This window comes from Parus major, chromosome 4 (genome assembly GCF_001522545.3).
Source record: "Parus major isolate Abel chromosome 4, Parus_major1.1, whole genome shotgun sequence".
In the NCBI taxonomy this organism is placed as follows: Eukaryota; Metazoa; Chordata; class Aves; order Passeriformes; family Paridae; genus Parus; species Parus major.
Window position 1 is genome coordinate 61756538 of NC_031771.1, and position 22022 is coordinate 61778559.

Here is a 22022-nt window from a genome sequence, read left to right on the forward strand (position 1 = left end):
TGTCTGGAAGACAAAGCTCATGTCAGCCCTTACCAGCAGGGCATTCTCCTGAAGATAAAGAGCTGGAAAGCAGCACAGTAGGAGCACAGAATCCTATCAGAGCCAGCAGCAAAATACTTAAATGCTGAAATAATTCAACATCTGCTTGGAGCAAGAACTATCCATATGAAAGACATTGATCTGTCCCAGACTTTCAGGCTGGAAGGGACTGTGATGTTCTTTCAGTCTGACCTCCCCCATGATTCAACCATACAACATCATTTTGTATCAAGCTCAGATCTCCCAAATGAGCTTGTATTAAAACTCTTAAATGAAGGACTGAAGGACCCCATTTTTAGGAGATCATGGTAAGGTTATCCTCACAGCTGGGAAAAATACTCAGTGTTTCAGTTTTAATTGAGCTTCCACCCTCTGGCATTTGTGTTGGTGGTTTGTTTTGGCCTGCTGATTTTTGTTTTGTTTTTTTCCTGGATTAAGCATTCTTCTACTGCCAGGGTAAGTTTGGTTTCCCATAAATATTTTGACCAACTTTCTTACCTTTTAATACCCTCCATAGAACCTAGAATAACTATTTCTGGCTGGGCTGTAGATATTGCAGATAACCTTGACCTTTGCTTGTTTCTGCTAACAGCAATCCTCTGTAAAACAGAGATAATACCACTTCCCTCCCTCTCACAGGTGTTGGCTGCTCAAAAAAAGAGACCATTAACATTTCTCAAATGCTGCAGTGGGAAGCCAATATTAAAGCAGTCAAAGATCAGAGGCTGCATATTGCATTTACAAACATGGTTTAGTGCAGCAATCTTATCTACTGGAAACTAAATTCTCTGATAGCACTAGAAAATATGAACTGTATTTTCATATATGGATACTGCTGTTCTGAATGAAAAGACGTCATCTAAAAATGGTTGTGTACATCAATAACTGGATACACTTGAAAAAGAGAAGGTATTTGGTGAGAGTAGGGGTTAATTGTTTCATTTATAAGGGACCTTGGGATAAGGCATTGCAGACCTTGTTAAGAGTACTTCTCATAGGAAAAGGCTTTTAAAAATGTAAAAACAGAAGCTAGTCTATTTGAGTCAGTTCATCTGTTTACTCTAGATGGGGCTTTTACTTGTAATGGAGCCAGTTGTCTCAGCTATCAGCCGCACCATTTACAGTCAAAGGCTAGACCAAAATAGCTCCTAGGTCCTTCTGATTTTCTATTTTTGTCAATGATCTACTTAAATGCTGACTATATCCCACTTAGGACACTCAGATCAATCTAATTGGCTAAGCATCACTGAGCTGCAGAGTGGCAGGGGAGTGGATCACCTCTCTATATTTAAAATGAATGTATATGAGGTGTCCTTGTGGAGAGTGGCTGTGGGCAGGCCTGGCAATGCAGAGTCATGGCTGGTGACTGGGAAGATGCTCCACTTCAGAACAAAACTGGTGTCTTCCACACTGTTGCTCTGTGGTGCAAAGTGCTGTGCAGGGATGAGTCAGGAAAGTGGATGCTCTCCCTCTGCCGCCTCCCATGCTGGAGTCACCTCGTCCTGAGAAGCCACCAGGGATGGATTCCACCTCCCTGGTGACAGGAAATCACTCAGTGGTGTGGGAGTGTTCTAAACCGTGTGTCAGGGAGCAGTCTCTGCTCTCAGCTCAGCTATGGCCCTTGCCTGAAGGCCTGAGGAGGTGCTCCCTGTTGTCCAACCTTTTTGGTTATTCATAAGTGATGTAGGTGGCTTTATTTATCTGGTGCTCCAAACACGGTGCAGAGCTGGTATCTGGGCTTGAGCAGCAGCCCAGAAATCCATCCATATTTCCATACACAGGGACTGAAAGGCTGATGCCCTTGACTTTCTGCTACCCTGTTGACAAGTTATCATCAACAGAGCTGTCTCCAAGTCTGCATTGCAGAAATCATTTATCCTCTGTGGCAAAAACAGATATTGAATCAGAAAGATGAGCCTTCTTCCAGATTATCCTGGGTGAAGGCTTTGGTCACATGTCCTGTGTAGATCATTTGTAGGTTGACACAGAGTGGTTCAGCATTAACCAGCATTAATCAGTATTTATTTAGTTGATGAGTTTCAGTTAAGCAGAAATGCAGAAGAGGTTGGGTCCAGCTGTCACAGTAGTGCCTGTGTAGTGCCAAAGAGTCTCTCTTCATTCAAAGAGAGATTTTCAAAGATTTTCAAAGCAGGAAATTTTGTGAGGATTTTTTAAAATCCTCACAAAACCCACCATTGTTGTTTATGACACTACATATACTCTAAAGGAAAGTTAAGGAAAAACAAATATCCTCTTTATTTTTAAAGGTAACCAGCTAAAACAAATGAGTCCTCATGTCATCTTTGGGGAAGGGATTGGGCCAGGTGTGCGCTTGGGAGCTGTTGGGCACATCAGGGGGATTGTGCTCAGTGGTACTGTGTGCTCACAGCCTTGGTTTTGTTCAGAGAGCAGGTGCAGACTGTGCAGAATTACTTAAAAAAAGTCAAATCCCAGCATGACAGGACCAGACACAAGAAAGTCTTGGTAGCTTGGTCACAGGTTCCATGTCAGGTCATAATCAACTGGCAAAGCAAACAAGTTCTTTAATGTTGTTCTGTATTACTTTAATTAATTAAACACTGGGAAAACAGTAAGAAAGGTTTCATAAATTATTATTTCCGTTCAGATTTTTTTTAAGAAAAACTAAAAAGGTCTGGCATTTTTCCACCCATCCATCTTGGATTTCATGCAAATGTGCCGTGTTCAGGATACTATTTTGTCTTTGTCAAACGGGAAAATTTGGGATGCCATTGTGGAATATAGGTCTGTTTTGTCTCTTCCTTCTGCTGAGGACATGCCCTGTGTTTTTGTTAATGGTGTTCTTCCTGTTTTGGGCTTTTCTGGTATCCTATTAACAATATACCACACAATATTTTAACTGGCAGTGTTGGTTATAGGCAGTATGTAAACAGAATTTTTCTCAAAAGCTCTGTCTCTGATACATGACAAAAGAAATGTATTAAATGAGTGATAACCCCCAGCCCATGCAGTGTGCAAACTAAATCCTTACCTTCTTTGCAGAAGTAACTTCCCTGGTATTATCCTACACGTCATTCCAGTGGCATTAGTGCAGGATGGAAAAGGAATGGAAAGTTTGATTTTATTTGATTATATGATACGAGGAAAACTCGTGTGGCATCGCTGGTTTGAATTTAATAGCACAGGCTCAGCTGATGGGCTGTTTCATTGCTCTTCACTGACCTGTCCTGCAGCTGAGGACACAGGAGGTCTGAGCAGACATTTCCTCTGTCTCACTCAGAAAAGGGAAAAGCACTTGCCAAGGAAATCTGCACTCAGAAAAAAATAATTTTTGTGAAGTTATCCTCTCTTTGGGAACTTTGGTTTAAGTATAAATCTTACTTTTAGTGGAGAAGGTACCCTATGGTTGCCCAAGCTAACTGAGAGCAGATCCTTAACAATTCCCGGAGAGTGTGAATGCACCTAATCAGCAAATTTATTGCATTTTTCTGTCCTTTCCCATGAAATGGTGGTTGGGTGCCCCTGGCACACTGTCTGCTCTAGAGGTCATAGGGTGTTCTGGAGGGATGGGTGGTCACCAGGTGAACAGGTTGAAAATAAATAAATAAATGCCTTGAGGGGGTGTATCAAATTCAGGTCGCCTTGTGTGTGACAGGGAAGAGCACGGCAGGCAGAACGGACGGGAACAGATTTTGTTTAAATTTAGCTGCAGTGTTGTGGTTGGAAAAGGCTGATGAGAACTTGGCACTTAACTCTTCACCTCGTACTGCTCCCCCCAGTAGGGCTGACAGCCTCCAAACACAGAATTGCTGGTGCAGAGCCTGGGCAAACACCCTTTAAATAACCTCTTCCCTTCTGAAGACTGTTTTGCTGAGCTGTTCTATTTTTTAGTGTCCACAATAGTGGCCAACGTTTTAGCATGTGGAGGGGTGTAAGTCCCACACCAGAAGCAGGTGGATCATGAACTGATGTGAACCTCCCTGTCAGGCAACCACCATCTGCAATTTTGGGTATGTTCCATGACTCCCCTCCCACCCTGTGGTCCAGGTGGGAGATGCACCAGGTAAGACTGGCCGATCTCCCATCTCTTGAAGACAATTGCACCATGAGGCCACTCTGGAATGCACAGGAGCTGATCCCACCTTCCTGCTCTCCTTGCTCTCTCCCAGCCCTCTCACTGCACAGGGTAGGTGGGATCTGGGCCTGTTGTTGACAGCTGTTTATCTCCTCAGCTCCACTTCCCATGCCAAGCCCCTCTGTTTGTCTTCTGGGATATGATGCCTCCAAGTATCCCCAGTGCAACCTTAGGTCAGGAAAAGTTGGCACAAGATTTTGGCATCTGATGACTCCAGGTCCCCCACGACTACCCCCTCTGTGCAGGCCTGTGAACTTTCTTAACGCAGAGCAAGTAAGGGAGGCCACTGGAAGCTGTGCTGCCATCAGCCTCCTGTCTGCAGGGAAGTTGTGGATTCCCCCAAACCAGTATTTTTGCCAGAAAGTTACAAGGGGAACATCACCTTCCTCAAAACTAGGGGAACGCCATGCTCTGCATTCCAGGTAGCAGGGAAGCAAGCAAAGAGAAAAACCTTATTCCTTATCCATCCTTCCCACACCAAAAGATATAGTTCTCTGAGTTTTCCTATGCTGGCACATTATAAGCACCAGTAATGTAATTTTTTTTTCTGGCTACATCCTGAGCCTCTGATTTTCCACAACAGAAGTGCCAGTGCTGTCCCTGTCACCACCTGCAAACCTGCTAAACATGGCTGTTGTCCCCACTCATGGGATGGGGACAGGGCTATCTATTTTGTGTAGTCCTACAGAAAGCACATCAGCTCCAGTGGAAACAAGCAATGGATTTCACTGGAGTACTGCAGACAGTCATCTCAGCATGGTTTTCCATGCTGCTATGCTTGTTTTATTTTTGGTGACAGAATTAATGACCCCTCAAATGAATATTTAAAGCTTCCTTTCTTTTTCAGTTTGATTGGAAAAATAAAGACATTTTTAAAAAGTTGTGTGCCCCTGTTTTGTGAAGTAACAACCTGGTTTTTATCCCCTGCCCTTCCAGGTGATATCCACCATGCCCAATATTTGTTTTCTGCACCAGGGATCCAATAGCAGAGTGTGTTAAGCACCCTGAAGAAAGAACCTTCACTGGTGTCTGTGCTGCTCAGCTTAGGTCAGCAGGGCTTGCAATAGAGATGGACCTTGAAATGGACCTTGGATGTGTTGCAGGTATCTTTAGACCTTCTTCCAGGAAAGGAAGGAGAACTTTTGATCTCTCCTTTCTGTGCCAAGATGAAATCAAAATGGTGCACTGGAAAATGAGTAATCGCTTCTGGTCTGAAGTTTTTGGAAGCCTAATGCTGAAGGTTTAGGACAGTGTTTTTCACACTGTAATGGCCAGGAATTGTGTCCTCACTGAGGCTGCAGGACTGAATGCCAGTAAACTGTGCATTGTAGGAGCTGGGGGGAGCTGAGGGTGTTACTACACTCCCATTTTTTAAGTCTCTTTTCCCTCTCTTCCTCCCTGCACTAAAACAAGCCCAGCTGCCTGCCCAGAGAGAAGACCTCTGTCAAAGCACCCTCACTGACAAATGAAAGCCCCCTGTGCTGAGATTATGAGGAACTTTCTGGTCGTGGGAACCTTTAGACAAGGATATACGAGCCTCCCCTTGCCCTGGCAGTGACCCTGGCTCCAATCCCAGTCCTGCAGCACGACCACAACTGGGGCAGCTCGTGACTGCTCTTGGCCACAGACCCCAGGGCCCCAAAAGGTGAAATGTGAGGACAGAGCTCTAGGCATGACCTCACCTGATGGACATAAAAATGGGAAAAGCTGCTGGAGCATCCTCATACCTCGTGACCTTTGAGGAGCAACATCACAAAAAAATGCCATGGCATGGTGGGGAATGGCAATGAGAACTGCTGGCCATCAGGAAGGAGTCTAAGGAAAGGTGGCCACCTTTCCAAAACAGAGCATGTTGCAGCTGCCTGTGGCACTACCTTGCAAAAGATATAGGTTATGTGTGTGGGGAGAAAAAACTATTGAAAATAATAGCATAATTGGCTGTCTGGCAGGCTAAAACTTCAGCAGAAGCTGTGATTATACTTGTCACTATCTGTTAACCTTCAAAACAGGTGTTGTGAGTTTGAGGTGCCAAAACGGTGCTCAGGCTGCAATCTGTGTGTGACAGGAGCATGGGCTGGAGGAAGGGCTGGGGGCCCTGCCAAATGGGCACAGGGGCAGAAAGGGGATGGTCCTGGGCAGGCAGAGCGTGTGACACAAATGGATTTGGCTGCCTTTGAAAGGGGAGCACGTCCTGGCAGTGCTGGGACCCAGCAGGACACGTCCACAGCTGATGGCAGACGGTGCTTCAGTGGGGACCCCAGCAAAGGGGTTCTCTTTTGTAGCCTGATTTAACAGCTGAAGGGTTTGGGCTAGGTTCATTAAAGTTCTCAGATTACTTAAATTTGTAATAATCAGCTGAAGGAACCTTGACTCCTGCCACGATTTTGAATTTATACTTGGTTTTAGGAATTGGGATTACAATTCTTTGTTGCACTCTTGGTCCTGCTCAGTGCCTTGTTTTAATATGGTTGTTCTAGTAAGAGCCAAAAAAACTGTGAACGTTTTGTGTTTAATATTTTTTTTTTAAATAAACAAATCAAAATGCAGTATTTCAGCAAAATGAAAGAAAAAAGAAGTGTTTTCTTTTTTCTTCTCATTATAAACCTCATTGTGACAAGAGTGTTTGGGTCTTGCAAGGCTGCATTACTAAGTAAGTCAACAAGCATTGTAATGCTTGGCATGTGTGGAAGGTGAGTGAATAACATTAAAATGGGAAGATTAGGTAGGGCTCTCTACAATACCTAAAGAATCTGAAATACAAGACTTTGAAGAAAAATGTTAGGGATGATGATCAGGAGATCCTAAGGTGCTAATCACCGGTATTTGGCATGGCTTGAAAAGGAAAAAAGGCTGTCAGCACACTTAAAAATCTCCTCATCCTGTCTAACTTAATGTAATTAACTTTAAAATTCAAACTCAATCAGGGATGAAAATGTGCTGATACCACATGTATGAGCAAGATAACTTTGTGTCTGAGTTCCACCATGGGAGTCCCTCTAAAGCAATCCATGTCAGGTTATCTGAGTGTTTTTAAAATTACACCTGTATCATGCCCTTGTCCCAGATAAGAACAACTCGGAAACATTCTCATGTGAATGTGCATGACAGTCATCAAGCAGAAATAGCTGATTGTTGGCATAACAACAAGTTTACTCTAATTGTTGATGAAACTCCAGAGCTGGTATTTTTTATTCCTGCTACTGTTTATTAAACAGATGTGGGTTTGGGTGTGAAGTCAGCAGGTGTGGAAAATCTGTTTCTACCATCAGAGTTGGTGCTGCAGGGCATTGTCTCAGTTTGGGGTCTTTTTTTATACTGTATTTTGGAATATTGCAAATCATAATGCGATAACTGAGAACCCATAAACAGTCTCCTGGCAGCATATCTTGATGATCAGAGATGTGGTGCAAATGTGCCTCCTTCCCTCAGGTGTTCCCATGCCCTGCACCTCCCACCCTGTTCCTGAAAGTGGGGGAGTTCACACCAAAGGTTATGGCTCAGGTTGACCTGAGCAAAAACTGCTGTCATTTCCAAGCTCTCTGCTGCAGGACAGGGGTGGCTGTGCTTTGTCTGTCTGAGGAGGACAGTCTTGGTGCCAGGGATTTGCAACCCCTGCAAGCCTGGCTCCAATGCTGTTATTTCCCAGCTGGAGGCGGAATGGCACACACAAAGGCTGTCCTTTTCCTTCCTTCAAGAGAGTCAACAGGCACACCTAGAAGTAAGGAGGAATAAATTCTTATAGAGAGCTAAAAGCAGACTGACATCAATGCAAAACTTTGGTTTTACTAATTCTTGAATGGAGCTTGCAGAATTCTTGGTGTAGCTGCACCCATGAGACATCAAGATTTGAGAGTACAGAACTGTGAAGCAGAAGAGTTTATAAAAGCCAAGGAGCTATGGGGTATTTAAAAGAACATTTCCTTTAAAGCAGTGAGCAACGCTTTCTCTATGGCCCTAGGGAGAAATTTTATTAGAGAGAAACATAGTTTGAAATATTGCCTTGGTAAAGAGGGCTCTGTTTTCCTGCTGAAAAGCATTGGATCAATTTCTCTGAAAAAATTAGATGTTAAAGGGACTTGTGTGGAATTTAACCTGCTGATAAGAGTGAGTGCCTTCTACAGGAAAATAACTCACCAGACCTCTCAGACTGTGTTGATTCCATTTCCACTGACCACAATGGAAATTTGTGAAATGGCCAAAATTTGGGCACTTTGCTGTGCTCCCACGTCCTAATCTTGGATGTCAATCCCACCCCTCAAGTCACTGATGGTTTTAAAGCAGGTGTGATGGTTCAGAGATTGAAAGTGAGTTTCATCTCCATATGGTAAAAGGGCTGTTGGGAAATGTATAAACCACGGCACAAAGCGATCGGCAGCACAAGCCACAGTCATTCCCTGAACTCAGTAACCTGCCATTGCACGCTCCATCTGGGAGTGGGGATTATTTCAGAAAGTTCAGGACAAAAAGGGAATTTATCTCTTCACCTCAAGGAATTGATATGCCTTACTTCAGCAAAGAAATGACAGATTTAAAAGAAAAAAAAAAGAGGAAGCGTTTCAGTTATTTTTGGAGACCATGCTTCATGTCTGTTTCTGACTTGGGTGGAAATTAGATGGAATTGACTGTTTCTCTTCCATTCCTTCACAAATTCTTTATTTCTTTATATCAGAGGTTAATTACTGAAGCCAGAGAAAAGTATTTTTTATCAGCTGTGGCTGTCTACAGGTGGTTTGGATGGCACTGCCTTAAAGCCTTAAACCATTCTTAAAATAGAATACTGACAAAAAAATATTCATCAACACAACTAAATAAAAACTTTACAGATTACAGCTGGTAATTTAAAATTAAAAATTAGGTCAAATTGTACAAGCACTAATTAGGGACCTCCTTCATCCATCTAAGATTGATAACAAATATTTTTGAAAGAAAATTCATTTTGTGTCACATTTTTCTGATCCTCAAGTATTTCTTACTTGGTGAATACATGGAATATTTCCCATTTCATCTTTCATTTCTGGAGATGAGAACAAGTGAAATCAACAGGTTTTATCTGTCTCTGTCTTTGGCAGTGATTATAACAGCAACTTTTAGAAGTTCTGTTTTCCATAAATTGCAAAATATTTAGAGTACCTCCTTGAAAACTTTAGTAGTTAAGTCTTGTAAAAATGTTCTGTTATTGCAACCCTTAGTGAGTGCCAGGATGACAGATTTATACTTATTTGATCATTTCCTTCACCCTGTCCAAACATTGCAATAGTATTTGCTTTCTCTCATGTTTCTGCCACTGCTGGGCCTGAGTTACTAAAAGCAGCATCCAGAGGAACTTCCTAACCTGCACTTTTAGTAGTCCTGGTGCCACGTATCTCCTTGTTAAAAGGTACTTTAGTAGTGACTGTTTTCCTTCCATTTTTGATTATGGCCTAAGTCAAAAATATTCATTCTTTCCTTATGATATGAACTGGTTTACTCCTGGGAAGGGTAGGGACAGTGTTAAACACTTCTGATTTTCAGTGCTCTTACTATTCATGGGCTTTTAGTATTAGTAGGGTTACTCTTGGTCCCAATGGACTCAAACATCTGCTCCCTAATGTTTGGGGTTTTTTTGTCCATATATACTTTCTCACATCCCTTTGCTTCCTTATTAATTTTGTATAGCTCCAGGATGTATTTTCAGTGTTTGTAACATCTGTCTTCTAAACATCCATCCATTACTATTGCTTATTTTGCACCCTTTTCTATTTTAGATTTTGGAACCATGCTTTCTTCCTTACTTACAGTTTTAGTCTGATTTTGTTGTTATTTGGTTCTTTTTACATCTAGCTAAATAATTTTAAACTATTCATTGCATGCATCACATTTAGTCTTCAGTCCTTCCTTCCAACTGGCTCGTACTTGTTTCAGCTTTGTGAACCTGGTTGTGTTGAAATACCATGTGCTTTTAACTGACTCAGACAGGGATCCAACATAATCATTTCCACCTTAGTTACCGTTAACTTTTATTTCTTGGTTAGAAAATTGTCATCCATGATTTGTAGAAATTCCAGAGGAGTTACTACTGCCAGCAGGAGATTTTGATATATATCATCCTGAGTCAATTTTCCCATGACAGTCCTGCACCCATGGTAGATAAATGGCTTTGGAGCCACCCCACCTAATTCTGAGGGTGGTTTAGCATTGAGGCAGGCAGTTATTATAACCTGATTTTGTGCTTTACCCATCTGGACATGATCAACAGGCAGTCAAAATCATTTGCTCCTGAGCTATCACTGCTACAGAAGAAATTAATGCCAGCCTTGGTCTCTTTTGCACACCTGATACTCCTCTGGAAGGTTACAGTCACTGCTTCCACCTCACTCAAAAAAGTAGATAATTTTCCTGGGTTTTATTAGCAGGAGTTAAAAATAACAGCTTGACAAAGAATTTTAAGAAATATTTCACAAATGTTGATGAGCGTTTTAAATTGTTCTTCCAAGGTTATACTTTTGCACATAAAACCTGTTTCCCCACCCTCTCACTAACTTTTGTTATAACACCTATAAAATGCTTTATCTTTTAATAAAAGTTTTGTTTGAAAAGTTGTGAATGAGTGAGATATAAGGAGATAAGCTTTCACAAGACTTCTTTCTGAACTGTGCTCTTAAAACATGGTAAGGATGGAAAAGCAGTGATAAGAACTTCAGTTCACTAGAACTGAGTTCTAGTTGGTGTGATGATTGTGCTCATCAGCAAAGGCAAGTAGAAACTCTATAATCAGAAAAAACTGAAGAAATTAAAGTGATCCAGAGCAGGATCCTTTTGCATTCTGCTTTTGCTTACTTGTGAGGCCAGGCTGTCACCACCTTTTTAGGTTCAGCAGACCACACATGGAAGTATTCACAGCATTTAGTGTCAATTTTCAGCATTCAAAACTGCTGGTCCAGCCGGGGATACACATAAAGGAGAAGGGTGACATCCTCGGGAGCAGGAGGCCCCATGGAGACACTGCTGTCCTCAAGGTGCTAATTCCCAAGCCCCATGCCAAGGGGCTGAATGTTACTGAAAGGCAAATATTGACTTCTGACAGAGTTTGGAGAAATTCATGTGGGTATTTCCAAGAGTTTATGAATTAACCAGAAATGGAGATAAGTCCTAGGCTATCTATTTCATCAGCTAAGAAACTGTTGACTGAAGCCTAGTGTGAGCCAAGTACCTACATGCACTGTGTTTCAAAGAATTAATCATATCTTCAGATGTGGAGCTTGCTAGTTAGTTTAATTACTGTCCTTTTTTTTTTTTCTTTCAGTAGCTAAATGGATCTGGTGACAATTCTTTTATTTTTTCTAATAGATGAAAGAGAAGCAGGCTTCAAAACAGATAATGAATTTCTTCTAACTCGTCTGGAGACTGAAGAGCCATAATTCTGATTGATCAGATATGGTCTGCCTCAGAGAGGCACCAGATGTGGTCCAGATTTTAAATAGATGCTGCTACTGTCAAAATGCATTCGCTCCCTCCTGGTGTAACAAAGTGAAGTCCATCTGTCTGGAGTTGTGCACTTTTTTTAGTGGTAATAACAGTTAACATCAACAATAAGCTTTGTCTCATTAGTATCACATAATCCCTACCACCAAGTCCCCAGTTTCTGGTCCCCATATTATCCGCCATGGAAAAAATAAAGACCACAGCAGGAGCTAAGAAGGTCAGTGCATTCTCAGGGTAATCAGCTGTAGTAAATTCAATTCTGACAAGACCAGGCTTGCAAATGTCTGGGGAATTAAGGGATCATCTATAATTTCACATGTTGAGTGGGAAAGTGTCCTTCCAAACATTTATTAATTACAGATGAGGGTGTGTATGGTGATCATCCTTGGAGAAATTTCTGCTGAAGCAAAACAAGAAAAATAGATGTAACTGTTTGCTACTATTTCTAAAGAAAAACTACTGGTCTTCTCACTTGGCCTATCAATGGTTTCAGCCAGTATTCTTTCTCTCCCAGTGTTTATTGCTCTGTTTTAGCAATAGATGCCTGTCACTCCTTATGACACCTTTTGCATAACCTCCATCAATGGAGGAACTTGCCTTGGCTTTAGTCTGGCTCAGTGCCCTCACTCCAGGGTTTGCACTGCTTAAGAAGTAACAAGTAAAGAACAACAGACAAAAGGGCTTCACATTTAGAACTGAATTTTTCACTTGAAGATCTTGGAGCACTTTGGAAAACTTAATTACTCCCCTTTGAGGTCTGTGTTGTTCTTTCTGTTTTACAGATGAGGAAATTAAAGCACAGGGAGGTCAGAAGCTAACATTTTCCAACTTGGGCAACTAAAGGTAAGCACTTACATCCACACCTTCCTTCCTCAAGAGGAAGTCCTCAACACTTTCACACTCTTTTTGCATCTGTGTTTTGAAAGTGTGGGCTATATCTCAGCCAAGAGTTCTCCAAAAGTCACCAGAATTGGAAAGGCCTTTAAATTGTATTAAAAATAAGAGATGTAAAGTGTGTAGCTCATTTCCCTTAGTGCAACCAAGACTGAGGAGAAGCAATGAAAACAAAATGCAGTAGGGACTGAATACCCAGGGAGGGAAAGACCTATTTAAGTAAAAGAATAAATTTGCCATGAGAACAGATTTATCTCAGTTAAACACAAATAAGCATGTATTGAAAATTAGAAGAAGATTTGTAATAATCAGAGGAGTGAGGTCTGGGGACAAATGGGGAGCCTGGGGGAGAATAATGTCACTCAGGTTGAGATGAAGCTGGATCAGAATTTAAGAGAGATGAAAGGATGCTGTACCAGCATTTCCAAGGGCTGGACTCAATGGGTCAGCATGTGGTTCCATGTGGTGTTCACAGTATCGCAAACCAGGTTTTTAACCCACACATAAACTCCAGGATAAACCAGTCTTCCTCCTTTCAGGGGCCCCTGGGTGCTTCTTCTTTAGGATTTAGGTTGTTTGGGCTGGAAAATGCTATTGGTGCCACAGGAAAAAAAATGAATACCTGATGACATCAAATACTGCTCTCCCTTTAGACCTGCAGTGCCTCGTATGCCAGATTGCAGCTATTGTATGAAGAATTTTCAGTTCCTTTTTGTGCCTGGCGGCTGATTGAAAGTTCATATTATTTATGGCAGAAAACAGCAGTGTACTTTTGAGCCTGAGGAAGCTGGGAAAGTGCAGTGGGTGTCAATCAATTAAGCTATTCAACTTATTTATGAAACAGGACAAAACAATGTCTAGGATATGAATTCCCATCTCAATGGGATCCCCCCTGATATAAAATGTCAGAGCTGAAAAAGGGTCAGCTCATGACCCTTGAATATTCTTTTAAACTATTTGCAAATCAATACCTCTTCTCTGGGTTTGTGCAGGGACCATCGTTCTCTTTTATTATAAGTCACGGGGCATAGACTGCTTATCAGGGAGTGTGGAGACAGATCACTGCACTAAAGCAGCAGCTGGCTTTGGAGACTGGGCCTGACTCTCATTTCTGGGGGGGCTCACTTCACTCTACTCTGGTAGAGCAAAGGATTTTAAAGTGAGCATAATTATGGGTTTTGCTGATTCTTGGGCTCCTTAATATCTGCTGGAAGAGCAAAGAAGTCCTTTGCCATGCATGCAGTTGGGCTTGTGTCCCTCTTACTAGTGCCTGTATCAGCCAGGAACATCATCTGCCATTTTGACTTCCATGTTTTTTTGCCAGGAGGATGCAAAACCCTGGGTTTTGGGGTTGCTGTCCCAAATTGTCACCCTCTCTCTCTTAGTAATAACCTGCTGTACAGGTAGGGCCTGAATGGACAGATGGCCTGATCCTCAGCTGAGCATCTGGTCTATTAAGCTCTCTAAAAAGGCATCATCTTTACAAATCCCAGTCTTAATCTCATTGCCCACTGTGTGACCCATGGGGGTTTCAGATCAGTGCCAAAGAGGGGAAGAGGAGGAGAAGGAGGGCAGCTGGAGGATCTGTGGAGTCAGGGGAAGGGAGGTCCCTGCAGGGCAAGTCTCCAAGCTGAGTGCTGGGGATGTGACCATTTCTCACCATGAGGAGTGGGAGAAGGTCAACAGTCCTGGCTATCTCGAGCCCTCCTGCAGGAGGACGTGTACAAAATGAATCCTTGAAATAGTGCTCCAGGCCTTAGGATAGGTTTATCTAAGGGACCTCCCATTGAATCTTCTCATGGCATCTTCTTTATCCTTGCAAAAACATGGCATCATCCCAATGCCTTTCAGCAGCTCTTGGGCCAGCTCAAGCCGAGACAGGTGAACTGAGGATAAAACAACAGAGGGAGTGCCCAGTTGCCTGCTGAGGTTTATCAATGAGAGCTTTTTGCCAAAGGGAGATGAAGAAGACAGCAGTTTGCAAGGAAGGGAGCTGTTCATGCCAATGACCCCATCTCCTAACAGCATGCCATTCCTCATGGGATATCAGTGTACACAGCTTTTGTCTACAAGGCCAGCAGTGTGGCCAGTCCTGTGAAAAAGGGACTCTTCCTTTCACTTTGCCTGTTAAAGAACAAACCTTGAGGAAAAATTTGATAGTGTTAATAGCATGTGAAAAAGAGAAGAATTTCAAAGTTGAACTTGCATAGTACTGAGTGACCTAAAAATGGTCAGCTATGGACTGGTTTCACGGCGGATCAGGCCCAAATATAAAATAATTTAGAGCAGACTTGGATAACATTCTTTTAGAATTAAAGACATTAAATGGACCATTTGAGTTCCCTGAGATTTTCCCCTCAAAAAATTCAGAATGAATTCCTTAAAAAATTAATAGACACAGATGCATTAAGTGCTTTATGGTACCTAAGCACAGAGATGGTCCCCTTCTGTTTTTCAAATCTAAAATATTTTAATGTATTTTTGAAAGATCAAGGTAGCAAACTTTTTTTTTTTTTTTTTTATACAACCCATTTTAATACCTGTGAGTATTAAAATGTGAAAAAGTGAGTAATGGTGATATTTGGAGTTTGTGCTGCTGGAAAAAATGTATCAGTGAAAGTCTCCCCTATGTCTCTAAAAGAAAATTTGGACACTACTTCATCTGCAGCTTTGTTTGCACTCAGTAATTCTGGTGCAGGCCTGTAATGATGGATGGTAGGAAATGTGAAACAAAAGCCCCCAAAGAATCTGAATGTCTTGTTGTTTGGATATTTTAAAACAGGATTTTCCTTTAATTAGTGAATCTTGGAGAAATCACTATTCACTTGGGTGTAAGACGTGCAGTGAAATCCTATATCAACCCAAAAGGGCCGAAAGGAAAATGAACCTCTAGGCATAAGCAGGAATGTAATACAAGTTTTTTCCATTTATTGCAGACAGACACTCTTCAAATTCAAGTCAATCATTCCAAATCTTTATTTCAGGCTTTCATCTAGAAACGTTATTTTTGGACATTCTTAACTTTAAATGCATATAGAGTTCTCTAAAATACTATTCAATAGGACAATTCACAGATACAACTTAGCTCTGATGTGCCTGGGAAGGTGATACAAACATATTTCCCCCACATAATCAATAAAAATTGTTCATGATCAAAATAAGAAACAAGCAGTTCATTAGCTATCAATTCACAAATAAGATACATAATGCAAGTCCAAGAATAAGAAAGAAATATAGAAGTTCTATTTGTAGGCATGGAAGCAATATCTTTAATATGACATTCACTGGAAAACTTTCTGGATAGTTCTGTCACTGAAAAGTGAAACAAAATTGGGTGAAATCATCTCAAAAACTGGAATATGAATACAGAAAAGGAAATTTCCAGTCAGCCCAAGGTTTGTTATTAATAGGCGCTTGCCACACAATACTTCTTACAAATAAATTAGGAGTTGAAAGTTCACCATGATGTAGCTATAAAAAAAAAAAAAAAAAAAAAGAAAAAGCTGATGAATCGCAGTTGTTTCCATCTAAATAAAGAGTAACTAACCAAGGAACCATCTGTCGGTGTATGATTACCAACTTTCTTTTTGTCTTTCAAAGCAGCCTGAGAAATCAAGGGCACTGGGAGTAGAGGGGAGAGCACACACACGCTGCAGCCTTGCCAGCAGCCAGCCCAGAGGGTCTGATCAGATCCTTGCCTTTTTATCTTGGTGCGCTGATTTCACACTGCTGGTTTTCATCTGGCATGCCTCTGTATTTCAAATACATGCTACACACTGACAGGGCTATTCTGCAGTAAATGTGGGTAATTTTTGTATGGTTGAGAGCTGAAAAGTAAAACTTTTCTAAGAGAGGGAAACCTCAAAGTCCCCTCTCTCAGTTTGTGAAACCAACAGAATAATATTAATTCATTTTTCCCCCTGTTGTTGAACACCAAAAAGCTTTGGATACCCTGAGAAAGCATATCCTTAACGGTTTTCTTAAGCCTGAATGCCCTACTAGCAGTAAGAAAGACAAAGCAATAAGATCTAAGGCCTTTTAGTCTCTAAAAACTGTGTAGGTTTTCATGCTGGAAAAATGAGGGATTTATTCCTTTTTTTTCGGTCACATGCATTCAGGGTCAATGTACTATTTCTCTTTTTGTTTCTATTCCAATGACCACCTATTTTGGGGTGCTTTATTCCCCCCAACCCCATCTGACTCTGATCAAACTCGCTGCATCTGGCTCTTTGTCGCTTTGCAATGTCTGCAGCCACACAAGGGACCCACAGCCCGCACAAAACCCAGCACCCACAAACCCTTCCTTTGTGAAGGAGGAGAGATGGATACTGAGAGATTTGCCAATGAAAGCCTGCTTCCATCCTACCCCAAATTAAATTTTTTATGTTGTATTTTTACAAATCCCCTGCCCATGGCTCTATGTCTTGCCCTCTCTCAACTCCTCCAGCTGTTTTCACACCCCAAGAACGCTTGCGTCAGGCTCAGCCTGCTCAGCTTCTCTCCCTGCTGCATTTCCCCTTGTTCCCAGCCCTTAATCCATGCTTCCTACATCTGACCCAGTGGCAGGGAGCAGGTGGAAAGGCAGGTGATAATATAAATATTTATGTCAGGAAGTCCGTGCTTAGAAATGTTTCCTGGTGGAGTTGTCACACTCAGAAAAATTACTTTTTTTTAAAAAATCCAATCCCAAAATACAAATCCACAAAAAAGCATATTTCCTTTGCATGGCCACCAAAACAGAGTCCCTCTGAATAATCAATAGTAAACCTCAGGAGCATGAAATTCAACAGACCTGAAGTTGCCAGGATCAGCTACTCAGTGAATTTTTACAATAGGAAGCCAGACAATGATTACTATCCTACAACTACATGAGGAAAGCAACCATTTACATGTATATCTTGTCAGTCCAATATGTTGGTTTCTGACTCTTGTCAAGTGTAAATGGGGGCAGTCCTACCAAAATTTCTATTTCTTTTACATAATATACTGATTTACGTGTCACTGTTGCACCAGCCAGTGCAGCATCTAGGTGTCAGTGAATATCCTATGGCCACAGATTTAAGCAAGTAAAACAATTTGCAAGCAGCTCTTACAAGCACTATCCCACTGTATGCCTGGAAATTCTTTCAGACTCATTAAGCAGTCAGCAAATAAGACACATTTGTCTCCCATTAAAGAGTAAATTGGAAATACTGAAAGGAAACCTATGCATGGCTGTGATTTGTTAGAGTGTGTATTAGCAGGAGCAGACACAGTATGTTTAGCAGCTGAGTATGAGTTAAAGCAGGAATTGGAGTGAGAGGAACTATTTTAAATTGTCTATTAATAATCTGAAAGTACATTTAAAACCATCAGCAGTCACAGCCATCTTTGACTCTTCCAAGAGGAAGTTGCCATTTGTTGCAGAGCCGCTGTTGCTTTTATTTGACACTCAATATGTGTTTTCCCCACAGTATTAGATATCTTGGGCTCTATCCAGGACACATTTGGAAAGGAACCGATCCCTGTAGTTCCTATGCAACGATGAGATTTACTACTTAGGTTGATGCATATCTTCAGTGAGTCAAATAAACATAAGGAACATTAATTAGGGCGGCTTGCTGAATTTAGATTGCATTCACACAACCTGATATGGTAGCTGGTTCAACCAAGGTCTCACTGGGTGAAACAAGCAGCAACCAGGGCCTGGATCAGCTGTGGCTGAAAAATAACCAGCCCTGTTGATCTCCCCCCAGGCTCAAGTCTGACTTTGGGAAACTCCTTAGAGTTTATCTAAATTTAAGGAATTAAGGCATAAAACCCCAACCTTTTCTGGATAAGGAGAGGTTTGAGATCATTTAGGGACATGTCAGCAGGGCAGTGCTGCTGCAATATTAAAACTGATGCTTCAACACACCAGAGTACTCAGACATTTATGTGATAAGTAAGTGTTATAAAAACTCATCTTTAAAATATGTTAGAATATGTTTTCATCTAGGAAGGCTGGAAGAGAGGTCCATGAGTGTTGTTGATTTCTGTTCTCAGCCCTGCATTAACTGTGGTCTCTAATGGCAGAGACAGGGCTCTGGAGTTATTTGCCTCATCACAACAGCTTTCCCTTCCCTCAGCTTCTGAGTCTTGAGTCCTTGCAATCTCAGGGAGGAAATGTTTTGAGGAGGCATGTGGATTGAGGTACTTCCCAAAGAACACGCATGCACAGTAAAGCCACCATGTATCAATGCAATCACAAGCATTTTGCAAATTATTTGACACCTTGTATTGCAGAGGAAAGCTACCTGGAGAGACCAAGTCAAGTCTTAGAATCACTGTAGTTTTCACCAAACCCAAACTGGACAGAAAAAGTCTTTGGTGACCTACCTAGAGGGCTGCAATAATCTATTTTTTTGTGTGTGTGTGTGTTCTGCTTGCACTGGGGCTTTGATCAGTTCTTTACCTGCTTCTTTTTAATTTTTTTAATTACTCCCTTACCAGTGTTTCCAAGGGCCACCCCCTCTGAGGTTACATGAAAGGGGCCTAAAGCATTTCAGCTGCTGCTGGGTACAACATAACACTGCAGGGACTTCAGCGTGGGAGCTGCTGAGCCCTGAGGAGGAAACAGGTAGGGCTACAACCCTCTCATGTCTTCAGCAAGTCAAATATGGGTGAGAAACTTGCTCCAACATCCTCCTTCTGCATCATGCACTGGCTGAACATATACAAAGCTCCTGGTACTGTTTGAGTTATCCGTACCATGGGGCTTTCTATTTCAGATGATTTTGCCAGAGGAGATATCTATTTTAAAGTTTTAAACATATTTTTTAAATCCTCACTTCTGCCAGTGTTGTGTTAACTCCCTGCAGACGTTACAGAGGTGGCTTTGGGAAGTGTTGGTTCCTGTGTGAGTGGGGAGGAGGAGTGGAGCAAGGCAGACCTGCATCCTTTTAGCTTTGCTGCAGAGGATCTGCACAGGCAAATGCTCATCTCTGCTGCAGAAGAAAACCAAGTATCTAGCTGACATTAAGGTATCCATCAGACATGAAAACTGGGGGGCAAATGTGGCTTTTCCTCACTGACTGGGGGCAGAGACTTTTCTGTAATGCCCTGATCACCTCTCTCTGGCAATCAGCAATCAGCTCCCTTGTTCTTTGCTGGTGGGATTGAGGCCCACCATTTCCCATCCTTGGCTGTCACAACATGTCAGCAACAGCAACATACAGAGGACCTCCTCTGGCATATCCCTGGTATACAGAATCATAGAAACATTAAGGCTGGAAAAGAACATAAGTTCATCAAGTCCAGTTGTTAACCCAAAACCACCATGTTCAGCATGTCCCCAGCTGCCACATCCACACACATTTGAACGCTTCCAGGGAGGGTGATTTCACTGTTGCCCTAGGCAGCCTATTCCAGTGACCTGACCACTCTTGCAGTGAAGAAATTTTCCCTAATATTCAATCTAAACTTCCCCTGGTGTAACCTGAGGACATTTGCTTTTGTCCTGTCCCTTGTTGCATGGGAGAAGAGCCCGAGCCCCACCTCACTACAACCCCCTTTCAGGGAGATGTAGAGGGTGAAAAGCCTCCTTCTCTCCAGGCTGAACACCTCCAGTTCCCTCAGCCCCTTCTTGTAAAATCTGTGCTCCAGACCATTCCCCAACTCCATTTCTCTTCTCTGGACTTACTCCAGCACCTCAATACCTTTTTGTTGTTAGGAGCTCAAAACTGAATTCAGGATTCAAGGTGTGACCCCTCCAGTACTGAGTGGAGGGGACAATCATTGCCCTCATCCTCTGTATGGGGCACATCCCCTTCCTGTGGGTGCTGGAAAGATTTGGAACAACTTCAGTGCTGTGTGCTGGATAAAGCCTTGCTGTTTGAGTGAGATCCCACATCTCAACTAGATTTTCTCTGCAGGGCCAGGGGCGAGGGGCTGCCCTCATGGGCAGCAAGCATCTGAACTACAGGACATTGCTCAAGGTAGAAGATCTACCTCTACTCACTGTGGATAGCCAGAGGGTAGGGTAAGGATAGGAGAGTCCCAGAAGAATAATTTTAAAAAGGAGAATGAGGTCACATTACTGAGGATGAGATCAAGGAATAAAATAAGCATGTAGGGCACAAAGGTTTCCATGCTAAATGAATTACAACCAGTGTGGAGTGTTAGGATACAAGGAGAAAGGTGCTATAAATACAGTAAAGTAAGAGAAAGACAGCAGCAGGCACAAGCCCATTACCTAATGAGGAACAGGAGTGGTACAGATGACCTAGAGAAGGCAAACAGATTTAATGCCTTTTGCTTCACTTTTCTCCAACAAAGAAAACCCAAACACTTCACAGTGATATAAAGCTGGCAAGACATGAGACAGAAGAGAAAAAGAGCAGACAAGGGACATTGTGATTAAATTGAATATATTTACCAGAGGGTACAAAAGAAAGACCTGATGAGGGTGGGGATTCTGCTCCTCTTCTCTGGTGAAGCCCCAACTGCAGAGCTGCATCCAGCTCTGGGAACCCCAGCATAAGAAGGACATGGACCTGTTGTGCTGAAATGACTTCAGAAGAGGCCATGAGAATGCTCAGAGGGTTGTAACACCTCTCCAGTGAGAAGAGGCTGAATGAGGGAGAGGGAGAAAAGAAAAGAAGAAAAGGCTTCAGGGAGACCTTAGAGCAGCCTGCCAGTACCTAAAGAGCTGCAAGAGAACTGAAGAGGGACTTTATAAGGGTGTGTGTTGATAGGACGAGGGAGAATGGTTTTAAATTGAAAGATGGTAGATACAGATTTAGCTTTACAGTTCAGCTGTTGGGAAAGAATTCTTTACTGTGAATGTGGTGAGGAACAGGGACAGGCTGCCCAGAGATGTTTCGGATGCTCCATCTGTGGAGGTGTTCAGGGCCAGGTTGGGTGGGGCTTTGAACAGCCTGGTGCAGTGAAAGGTGTTCCTGCCCATGGCAGAGAGGTTGGAACTGGATAATACTTAATGTCCCTTCCATCCCAAAAAAAGTGGAATCCCATATTACATGGGAGAGCAATGAGATTTTTCTGCTCTGACCATAAACTGTTTGGGTTTGCAAACGGGACCATCACGGGATATTTAAATGCCCCCAAGTGCAATTAAGAGGAATGGAGTCCCTACACACAAGTTGCTGGATACACCCAAGTGAAGGATGTTGTGGGATGCCTCCAGTCTGCCACTGTGATCTGTACAGGGGAGGAGAGGAGGATGAGCCAATTAAATTTACCTTGCTTCTATGCATGATAGGTGTTTCTAAACACCAAAAAAGTAAAAGAAGGCTGAAAGACATGGATGACTTGGTGGGAGGGATTTTGTTGTTAAGTTTTGGGTGAGATAAAAGCAGGGACAGGGAGGCTTGTCTTGGCTTTTGAAGACAAAGGAAAAGGAGCTGTTTGTCAGGATTCCCACTTGCTAGTACTTCTTCCATCAGTACCTACTAATCCTACCACCAGCCTTCAATCTGCAGGTTAAAAGAAGTTCAAAACGTTCTCAGATTTTCCTTCCAAAGGCAGAGTGTTGTTC

The 22022-nt window shown here is 42.3% G+C and overlaps 1 long non-coding RNA gene across 1 annotated transcript; it reads left to right on the forward strand.

Moving 5' to 3' along the window:
• Window positions 1–59: 59 nt before the first annotated feature.
• LOC107203553 lies at window positions 60–19545 on the forward strand. Its single transcript, XR_001521228.1, has 3 exons — window positions 60–347; window positions 12397–12457; window positions 18980–19545. It is a non-coding gene; the product is annotated as an uncharacterized LOC107203553 (long non-coding RNA).
• The last annotated feature ends 2477 nt before the right edge of the window (window positions 19546–22022 follow it).